Source organism: Aulostomus chinensis, chromosome 20 (genome assembly GCF_037954235.1).
Source record: "Aulostomus chinensis isolate RoL2024-O1b breed Wild chromosome 20, RoL_Achi_v1.0, whole genome shotgun sequence".
Taxonomy (NCBI): domain Eukaryota; kingdom Metazoa; phylum Chordata; class Actinopteri; order Syngnathiformes; family Aulostomidae; genus Aulostomus; species Aulostomus chinensis.
The window spans coordinates 10,616,177-10,627,380 of NC_141339.1; the positions used below are offsets into that span (position 1 = coordinate 10,616,177).

At 40.6% G+C, this 11,204-nt stretch overlaps 1 protein-coding gene across 1 annotated transcript in view; it reads right to left on the minus strand.

Annotated features, from left to right (window-relative positions):
* The window catches only part of susd6 (sushi domain containing 6), a 38,581-nt gene extending 31,679 nt beyond the window's left edge, over window positions 1-6,902 (minus strand). Inside the window, exon 1 of the mRNA XM_086190208.1 lies at window positions 6,637-6,902. The gene's annotated coding sequence lies outside the window, so the exon portion shown is untranslated. The remainder of the gene's footprint in view (window positions 1-6,636) is intronic.
* Window positions 6,903-11,204: the final 4,302 nt, after the last annotated feature.

The window sequence follows — 11,204 nt, forward strand, 5'->3', positions numbered from 1 at the left end:
TCCAGCAAGATAGCGTTAAAAGCTAAAAGACAGCCTACTTCTCGGCACTAAAGAAGGAACACAAGAACAACCCCAGGTTCCTCTTCAGTACTGTAGCCAGACTGACAGAGAGCCACAGCTCTATTGAACCAAGTATTCCTGTTTTCCTGAGTAGCAAGAATTTCATGGACTTCTTTAATAACAAAATTCTACTTATTAGAGAGAAAATTCATCTCCTTCTGCTATCAGCTGACAACACGGCACCTATAACCCCAGAAACCCTTCAGGCAGCTGAAGGACCAGACCAACACTTTGATAGTTTTTCTCCCATTAGCCTTCATGAGCTTGGCCCAACAATTCCTCCTCCAAACCATCCACCTGTCTTCTAGACCCCATCCCAACTAAGCTGCTTAAAAACTCTCTACCCCTCGTTAGCACCTCTCTTAGATATGATCAATGTGTCACTGCTATCTGGTCACATCCCACAGTCCTTTTAAGTAGCAGTAATTAAACCCCTTCTCAAAAAAACAGCAACCCTGGATCCGCAAGTTTTGGCCAACTACAGACCAATATCAAATCTTCCTCTTCTCTTTCTCCACATCAACAGCTTATTAGAGGATTTCTAATCAGGTTTCAGGGTTCATCATAGCACAGAAGCAGCAATAGTCAAAGTTACCAATGACATCCTAGTAGCATCAGATGAGGGACTCGTCTCTGCGCTGGTCCACAGTGACCCTGGATGGCATTACTCTGGCCCCCAGCACTAACCTAAAGCCCGGTTTATGCTTCTGCGTCACGTTGACGGCGTAGGTACAGCTTCAACGCGACGCTGTCAACGTGACGCCGTCACTGAGCATTTATAGTTCTGCGTCGAGGGACGCTGCAGGGACTGCAATTCACCGCTAAGCCGCTAGGGGGGGTCGCAGTCTTTATAGTGCCGCGAAGAGGAGTTGTAGAGGTGGTCGTACTTGCGCACCTCCTCGATAATCCTTTCTTCGGCTTGGTCCATTTTTGTTTGGAGCTTTCACCACAGAAACTTTGAAAAGGCGGTGTTGTTGTTGTGCTGCGACCATAGGGCTGCGACTGAACCGGAAATTATGTTCTGAGCGGACCAATCATAGTCCTCGACGTTCACGTCACCACGCGTCGACACAACACGTAGTCAGGATTTTTTGGAGGCGCGTCAGGTTACGGTGTAGGGTCCGCGTAGGGGTCTGCGTCGACGGCGTAGGTACGGCGTCGACACGACGCAGAAGCATAAATCAAGCTTAGGTAAGGAACCTAGGAGTGCTCTTTGATCAAGATCTGTCCTTTATTAACTCCCACATTAAGCAAATCTCTAGGACTGCTTTCCTTCATTTATGCAACATTGCTAAGTTCAGGCATATCCTGTCTCAAAAAGATACAGAAAAACTAGTCCATGCTTTTGTCACTTCCAGGCTGGATTATGACAATTCCCTCCTATCAGGCTGCACCAATGAGTCCCTAAAGACTCTCCAGCTGGTCCAGAACACTGCTGCCTGTGTGTTGATGAGAACTGGTAGAAGAGACCATATCTTTCCTGTACCGACTTCTCTGCCTTGGCTCCCTGTCAAATTCAGAATAGAATTTAAAATTCTTCTTCTAACATACAAAGTCCTCAACAATCAGGCACCTTCATATTTGACAGAGCTCATAGTCCCTTATTATCCATCTAGAACCCTTTGCTCCCAGGATGCAGGGTTACTTGTGGTTCTTAGAGTTTCTAGAAATAGAGCGGGAGCCAGAGCCTTCAGCTATCAAGCTCCTCTCCTGTGGAACTGTCTCCCAGTTTCGGTCCGGGATGCAGACACCCTCTCTGGGTTTAAGAGCAGACTTAAGACCATCCTTTTTGATCAAGCTTATAGTTAGGTCTGCTTAGGCTAGCCCTTAGAGATGCTGCTATAAGCTGAGACTGCCGAGGGATCTCCCATGGTGCACTGGGCTTCTCTCTCCTCCTCTCTTTCTTTACAACTATTTTGAGCATCAAGAGGTTAGTTTCCTCTTCCTGGAAAATCATTTTTGTTTTTAGTCATGCAAACAAACACTTCCTTCCTGGCCTATAGCTGCCTTGAATCAGGTCATAGTGGAGCAGTAAGTATGATTACCTTAAATTAACTCAATGCCACTGGAATGGAAAAGTTAACAGAATATCTTGTCAAACTGGATCCATTGACCAGTTCGATAAAAAACAAAAACAGGAAAAATATCAGCACACACAAATAGATAACAGCCTAACCATCTATAAGATGAAGACTACATACTCATTTCCTACAAACTTATGTTCTGTCTATGGAGGCTACTTTTTAATAATTCAAAGGAATGAATCCAATAAAAAGAGATCAGTCTGTGCAACTAGAGCATGAAGAGGCAGGACTAGCAATCCAGCCATCCTACAAAACTTGATGTGCCAGGTCTTGTTTAACACTTAATTGGGTTGGAGGAGTGCAGTGTGCTGAAACTCAGGGTTGCTGCTCCCTGTTACCAAGACAGTGGAGAATGGCAGCCTTTTGAAAAACCACCAAGTTTTGACATCGGTGCATGAAAAAAAGGCTACACTGGATTCAGACATCATGCCAAGAACATATAAATAAATAGTAAATTCACTTTATATAGCCCATTTCTACCTTTTAGGCTTTAGTGTGTTTTTTCATTCACTCATTGTCACACACACGCCAACTCACATGGTGAAGGCTCCCTGCCATGCAAGGTAACAACTTACTCATCGGGAAAAATTAGAGGTTCAGTGTCTTGTTTAATGACTCTTACATGGTTTCCAGGGTAAGCAGAACCAAAATAAATAGGAAAAGCTGTCTAAACTATAATTTTGTTAGATGGATACTATATTTTTTTTAGATGAACTGAATATTAATTCCACAACCTTGCATTCAATAGCAATGCTATTTGTCTGCTGTTTATGCCTTGTTTTGACCCAGTAAAGTGCCAAAACAACTGGTATATTAAGAGGACTTACAGAAACAAAAACATCTTAAGATTTTAAGAGGCAGTGATGGATTGTTTTTACACAATACTAGTCAAATGTTGGTTCAAATGTACTAAATTACTGATGAGAATAAATGTTTACAGACTCCTGTTTTAAGGATACTCCTTAAATTAACGTGATGTGATTGATTAAGGGACATAACACCCGGAATTGTAACTACTGAAGCCCTCCACTCACACTTAACAGAGTGAAAGTTCTTCCTCCACAAGCAATCTTTGACAGCCCGCACACTTGCTGCCGAGAACACTTAAAGCACATTTGAGTTGACATCATGTTAGTGATATTACCTGCCAATGGCAGCATTGGTCAGATTGCATTTAGAAACTCCTGCCTGGATGTTCTGTGAACTACTACTGCTGAGAGAACAACTTAGCATTGAATCACTGAGCATTATGCTAGCCTCACAGGCACAAGTCTCCCAAATAATTGCTTTGATTCACACATTATTTTGCACTCAAACAACAGGTGAAATGCTGCTCTGAAAGTTGAAAAGGATAGTAGGGCGGCAAAATATCAGGATGCATTAGACAAGACAGAACAGGGAGCCAAATGAATCAATGACAGAAAAAAATCCATATAATCATCATAATCAAACTACGCCTCGCAGTCCAGCTAAAAGCATGGAGTAGATGTGTGTTTTTATGGCTTTAAGAAACTCATTTAGCCCTTTCCTAGGGAAAAAACTATGCAAAGATCCACTTCAGACACGCGTGAGACAACCAGCCAGCCAGCAGGCTGCTACTGCAGTTTTTCAGCTGCCTGGGGCTCCAGGAATGCAAAGGGATCCAAGGAGAGCAGGAGCACAGGCATGTGTTCGGGAACAGAGAGCACTCATTGTGCCAAAGAAACAGCCGAGAGGAGATTTCCATCTGATAGGCCCCAATGCTACTGCAGCTGGCAGAGCCCACCGGGGCCTGCGGAGGGAGCCCAGAGACGGAGCTCTGCATGGCAGCACAGAAAGGGCCCTTTGTTACCAAGTATTATGTAGTGTTAAGCCCCTCAGAGCAAGACCATCCTACTCTCCTGCCCCACGGAAGGGGACAGAAAAAGACAGAAAGATGGAGAAGAGAAAAAAGAGGAAGGAGTGAAAGACATCTAAAGGAGAGAGGAGAAAAATAAAAGAAAGAAAGGAAAAAAGAAAGAAAGAAAGAAAGAAAGACTAAAAAATGAGAAAAACATTGTCATGTGTTGACAGCAGTAGCAGGAGGAGAAATCTGAGAACGGGAATGAAGCCAAACACGGTGCTCTTATCTTCACTCACAAGATGTTTTCTCTAAGCTATGTTGTCAAACAGAAAAAACCCTGAATACTGGACCAGGAGTCATAAAAATGCCACCGGAGTTCCACGACACATTCTAGAATTAAAAACCAAAAATTATCTGCCAGTTCTTGTTACAACCAGAGTGTGCACAATGTAAAAATAAATAAATAAATGAATAAATAAAATCAGTCCCTGAACCATGGAGGTTGTATGAGCAATTATGACACTTCAAACAATTTACTCTATTCAAGTGAAGCAATAGAAAATTGTATTATTGGAGACTTAAAACATTGCATCTATATCTAACAGGAAGAATGTGAGATAAGTCAGATTTTTTTCCAACCAAATACGTTGCAAATTTTGTCAAGACTTCCAGATGTTCAACCAAAGAAAACGCTACTACTAATTTTCCTATTTACCCCTGTGGAAGAGGGCACAATGAACTCAGTTAAAAAAGGGGAGGAGACACAATGTGACGGACATGTAAATTATCACTGTACATTGGAAATAAAGATTACAACAATCAGTTTTGCTCTTTGGGTTGATACAAATAAATTGAAAAACTGCATGTATCTGCCAGTACAGATGATGTTCCAATATAATTATGCATCCTTAAAGAAAACTGTAGGTACGGAAGGTAAAACCCTGATTATGGACAAAGACAATGAGTGCAAAAGGTACAGTTTGGGCCTGTTTCTACATACAGAGTAATTCAATGACCATTTTTACATACCCTCAATTTGCCATCCCACTTTTAGCTCTTCTTCAAAGAATACAATATTCATAAAAAGCTATTCACATTGCTATGAAAAAATGGACACTTCACCAATAATCGTATTTACATGCAGTCATGTAAATTCCAACGAGTGACACTTGTCAGAAAGAAAGTGGAAATAAAGTTCCTAATTCACTTCAGAATCATGTTAATTACTCTTTAAAAATGTGCATTATTATCAAGTTATATTATCAGGGCATTAGAGTCATAAAACTTCTTGGACATATTACCATCCAACAAATTGGTTATCTTGATAAGCCTGTGCATTTACACATCTGGCCATAAACAACAAAGAGGCTGCTTGTGGCAAAGTTGCAAAATGCTGTAAAATCCCTGCCAGATATTATAAATATGCCACATACAGGTCCAAAGAATGCACCTAAAACCGAATATTTAAGAAGGAAAAAAGACAATTGCGATACACCAACCACAATAGACTGTTAACATGACTCTTATCAACTACTGAATATTTTCATTTTCAGAATAAAAGTGGAATATTGGTTTATATGTGGTCAGTGCCAAGAAGAAGCTTGAGTGACTCCAGATTCACAATACATGTTGTTTATTTCCATATGTACTGTTTTAATATGTTCTACAATATGGACTCGTGGATTTTTTTTTAAATATGAAAACACCACTTGGACAACAAAGTAACTGCTTAAACACTCCTCAATAAGTGTTCCATTTTTATTCCTGTTAATGTTTAAACGTCAAACCTTTAGAATTACCCATCCTTTAGTGTTGTAACAGTGAGGTTTCCTCCTACCCAGTTACACGGAAACGACTCTAACTTTTACGGGAACAAAACAAAAGTGGAGGGGGGGGGGGGGCACAGTGATAGGAATATGTGAATAAAAAGACTTTAAACTCCAAACACACATCACTGCTAACGGTTTCAGACGACGTCAACTGGCTCCGTAGCAGCAGGCAGCCCTAAAGCAGAGTCACACGCTTCGACACGTGCAACTGTACTGCGAGCTATTTAAACAAAGAGTGTGATGGGCTGCCATGACTGCGCGCGCACACACACGCACACGCGCACACACACCGCCAACACAAGCAAACTCAATTTCTGGGCAACAACTACACAAAGCTTTTCTAGACTTTTGTTAGCGTCATATTCCTAAACCATATTATGCTACGAGACGTTTTATTAACAAGCACGATATATTATTTGTCATGTTAAAGCCGAGCTGTTATTGTTCACACGACCACAAAGAAACAATACAGTAACGTTACAGCTGGTAACGATTTAAGACTCTCGCACAGGATTTCTAACTCATTGTTTCCCCTTTAACACTGATAAAAAGCCTAACGTCGTATGCAACTTACGGCGTTATGCTTGACCTGTCAAAAAGAAAAACATTTATCCCGGAAGATAGTAGCTAGTCGTGGTTGGCTTCATTAATAGAACATTTTTCGTTAGTTGTTAACGTCAAATTGTCAACTTCTTCCAGAATATGATTTCTTTTCGAAACATGTTTTCTGTTTATAATAATGTTACCGACAACAGACTAGCCGGACTGTAGAGGGACCGACAGAGAAAGAGCTCTCGTAGTAGCCTCTCTATGCTTAGCTTGCGCAAAGAAGACGACTCACCAATATAAAGGTTACCAGCAGCGGCCCTCCTCTCTCCGGTTCACATTCGAAGCATTAATGGCGACGTAAACGGCAACACCCACGGTACAATGGGGCCCAATAAAAATAAATGATATCGGCGTCGTCTATTTCCTCCGTAATGTTCAGTTGTCGCTCTTCGTCGTCGGTTCGCCAGCTCTTTATTTTAGGTGAGCGGAAACGCTCGCTGTGAAAACTCTACCAGCTGCCTCGCTCTCCCGCGGTCTCCATGGCGACTTCGTTAAAAGGGCGGATCCAAATCTGTCAAGCAAACCACATTGTTCGACTTCAAAATAATAGCATGGAATTGGGTGGGGGAGACAAAGAACCGACACTAAGATTCAAAACAAATTAAAAACACGTATGTCACAATTTATATTGTCTTGTGCATAGGAAATTTTAACTTATGTCCCCCTCGAGTTGATGAGCTTTTGGTTTCCTACAAGTGAATGTCTGAGCTTCACCGTCTATAATGATACATGTACAGCGTTTGACACTAAAAAGCATTTTTAACATCACCTGGTGAAAGTGTGTATTATTTTGGCTCTGTGAATGTCTAATCACTCTAAATTATTTTTGAAGCCAATAGTGTTACAATGTTGACCATGGATATGAATAATGTAGAGCCTCAACTACACTATCAGATTGACGATGAACTTTATTATGAAGCTGGAGATCTCTTGTGTCTTCAGAAACATCAAAATATTTGTAAATTCACATATTATTGTTTTTTTTTCTATAAAAAGAGGATGGAGTGGGAAGTTTTTTTTTAAAAAAGGTTTTAATGTGGTATTTCTCTGCAAAAAAACATGTTGGACTTAAAGTACGCAATAGTTTGTTTTGTGTGTCTAATCCGTGTGTGGATAGGGGCTTTGACTTTTAATAACAGAAACAAAACAAAACTTGTAAGATTATGTGATGTATGCTAATTTTTCTGAATCAGGAAATGAACTGACATGGTAAAATATATGTACTATTCCATTTTGTACCATAGATATCTTAACTATACTGTTTGGAACACTGACGTATGAGTGCTATACATACAGTACACCAACTCTACTCATATTATCACATAATTTTTGCTATATTGCAGTCACTGGATCTCAATATTAATTATTCTTAAATAATCAAATAAGATTAGTTTTTGCATAAGATAGGATTTGTTTCAACCTTTAAGTTAGTCTTACAGACAGGGGGCAAAGCCTGATGATTGTTTGTAGCTCCTGACGACTGACACGTACTGTGTATCTCTCAAAACAATGCTTTTGCAATGCTGGATGATTGTCAGTTACAAAACAACAGCAATCAGAATCAGGGATTTTAAATATTTGTTGCCTGTGAAACAGCAAATTTGTGAGGACATCTTATGATTGGAGCCCATTGTCTTTTATTGTTGAATCTTTTTGCTTGCTAAATCAAACCAAACCAAACCAAACCAAACCATAGCAACATAATTATCTTCAAACACATTATAGTTTTATTTTGCAATGCATCTTTTGTCTCTGATAAGTCACACAGAACCTTGTTAAGGGTGATTTGTTCTTGGATGTTAATGCTGGAGAGACCCAAAAGGTGGTGAATAATATGACAGATTATTTAAAAATTATTATTTATATGTCTTTAAAACATGTAGTGCAATGCTGTCAAGAGAAAAAGAAACTGAGGTCTTGAGCTGCACTCTATTTAACATTGCAGAACACAAGTCTCACTGCAATAAAGCAGAGACTTATTTTTGAAATCCCTATTAGTCCTGTTCTCCAAGATTGTCCATTAACTCTTTGCATACATGTCTTTGCTAAAGCTGGAGATTATAGAACATTTAGTCAATCCTCCTTTAAAAAATATAAAAAGTTCTTCTGCAGAAAACTAATGATGATTTTCTTGTATGCTGTTTATGGCACCATGTTATACGTATATGGTAAAAAGTCTCCACCAAGAATGCATGCCTTTTGGACTGCCGGACACATCAAACTGGAGACACACCGTATTCAATGACCTCATATGTATGGGATCTCTACAATTCTCAGACATGGCAGTGTCACATCACTCTTCAGGATGATTTCAGCAGCTCACCCAGTGGCCAGTCAAAGGCTCTTGGACATGAAGTACTTCCAGGGGTTGTTGGATCCCCACATTGTGGTGCAGACAGCTAGAGCATAATATGCAGCGTTGGGGCCTACGGAGTCATGTGCTCCTCACAACATCAATTTGTTGGAGCTAACAGCACTTCCAAAAATTCTCTGCCATTTTGCCTCATATCTAGTAGGGAAGCAAATCATGGTGAGAGTGAACAACACCACAGTGATGGTGAATCCTAGTAGGCCTCAAGGCATACTCCACTTGGGGTATTTGGCGATGTTCAGCACACTCCAAAATGGAGGCGCAAGACAAGAGCAATTCTGTACTTACAGGAATGGTTTTAAAGGATGTTTCTGTAAAATATTGGTCTTCAAGAGGCCGGAAGTAAACCCTTTGATTAACAGAAAGGTTATGAAATGAACTGAAGGGTACACACACATATATTTCAAAGGGCTAAACCACCAGTGACAACCATTTATACCCTTGTGGGTCATTTGAGGACGTTTGCTTGGCTGTCCCTTGGTGCTCCACCTCAGCCTTTATGCAGTCATATCTCATGATAATAGTTGGTTTGTTGGAAAGGGATGTGGTGTCCCACTCAGTGCATGGTGTGGTGTCTGGGTTAAGTTTGTCCTGACTGAGCGAGGCTTGAATGTTTTTCACTTTTGCCTTTCATGTTGAAAGTCCTCAACCCTTGGCGCTCGTGATGGGGTTGGACTGATTTTTGTTGGGAGAGACTCAGAGAGGTGTAAACCCATCCACCCATCTGTTCATTTTCTATACTGCTTATCTGTTAAGGGTCATGGGGGGGGGGGGGGGTGTAAGCCTGTCCCAGCTGACATTGGGTGAGAGGAGGGGTTCACCCTGGATGGGTTACCAGTCCATTGCTGGGCCATCAGGAGCAATTAGGGGTTGTTCAGTATCTTGCACAAGGATACTTGGACATGGTCACCAGTGAAGTGAGGATGGACCCAGTGACCCTTCGGTTGCTAGACATCCACTCTACTGCTGTGCCATGCCGCCTCTAAGTGTAAACCAATAGCATCCATTAGGTGTGCAGCATTAGACCCTGCATTTCCTGTAAGTCCAATTGTATGTGTAGCTGTGTGAGGACATCTCTAACTACACACTCAGCTAAGTTCCAAAGGGAGACAAGATGAGTTTATGAGGTTTCGTAGGGAATGGGTGCTGAATGGTTGCCAGCTCCCCACTGGATGTGAGGACAAACAGCTTTGTCATCGGCTAAGGTGTAGCCTTGTGTGAAGAGCAAACCACTGGCATGCTGCAAAAACTCAAGAGAACTAGAGTCCCAAACAAGGCTTATACATTTACCTATAGAATGCTAATTGAAAGTTCAATGTTTAATTAAAATGTCATTGTGTATATCTATTTATAGGCCTATAAAGATTCATACAAGTCACACAAAACAAAGAAAGCCATCTCTGACTCTCTCCCTACCTCTTCTCTTGAAGTAACTTTCCCTGTTGTATTCTTTTCATCGTCACTCACACACAAAGAATCACTTTTAATTCCAGAGGTTGAAGATTATCTGGTCACCAAATTGTTGTTAACATATGTATGATGCCATGAAGTTCTTAGAGATAACAAATAACCTCTGATACCTCTCTGAACAGGGATCCAGTGTCCTTGAATTTTCTCATTAATATGTAAATAAGCCTACATGGTAAGCTGCAAGCAAGGTGGTCCAACACCTAATCAGATATCCTGCTCCACAGGGGGAACATGCATGGTGTGTTCTGTTGTTATCGACTTACTGTGTTGTGCGCAACAACACGAGTGCATATTCATCTTACTTCTTAAGCATTAGTCTGATAATCTGAGCCAATGCTGTCATCGAGTGGCCGCTCAGCATTCCTACACATGAAGCAAGATTTTCTGTAGGGGACTTAAATGGTCTTTTTCATCAGGAAATCCCAATATAATACGCATTAAACAAATATTTATCAATTATACATGCAAATATTTTATTTCTTAAACTAATTTGAACTCACTGGTGCTGCGAGAGGCGACTACGGACCGCTAAATTCCAAGGGGGTTGAGTTACTTCTTTCCAATATACCATAAATGTGTTGTTGATGGTGGAATTAAAAAAAAACAACTCCTCATGTATCACACTAATATCTCGGTAAATGATACAAGATGCTCACTCATAACACAAATAACAGAAACAGCTCTTTCAAAATTCGCCGAATACCTCCTCCGGAAAAATGGTTCAACCCGTATGGAAAACCCGTTAGCTTCCTGAATGCCCGTGCTCGAGTGCCAGGACGATATCACACTTTTATGATTAAATATGATACTGATTACTTTTTTTGGCATGTGTTTGATACTAATACCAATACTGATGCTGATATTTTCAATGATTTTTTTTTTAAATTTCATGAAAATGTTACATTTAAAAGACAACTCACCTGACAAATACTGTTCATTTAACAGCTTTAATGTGCATA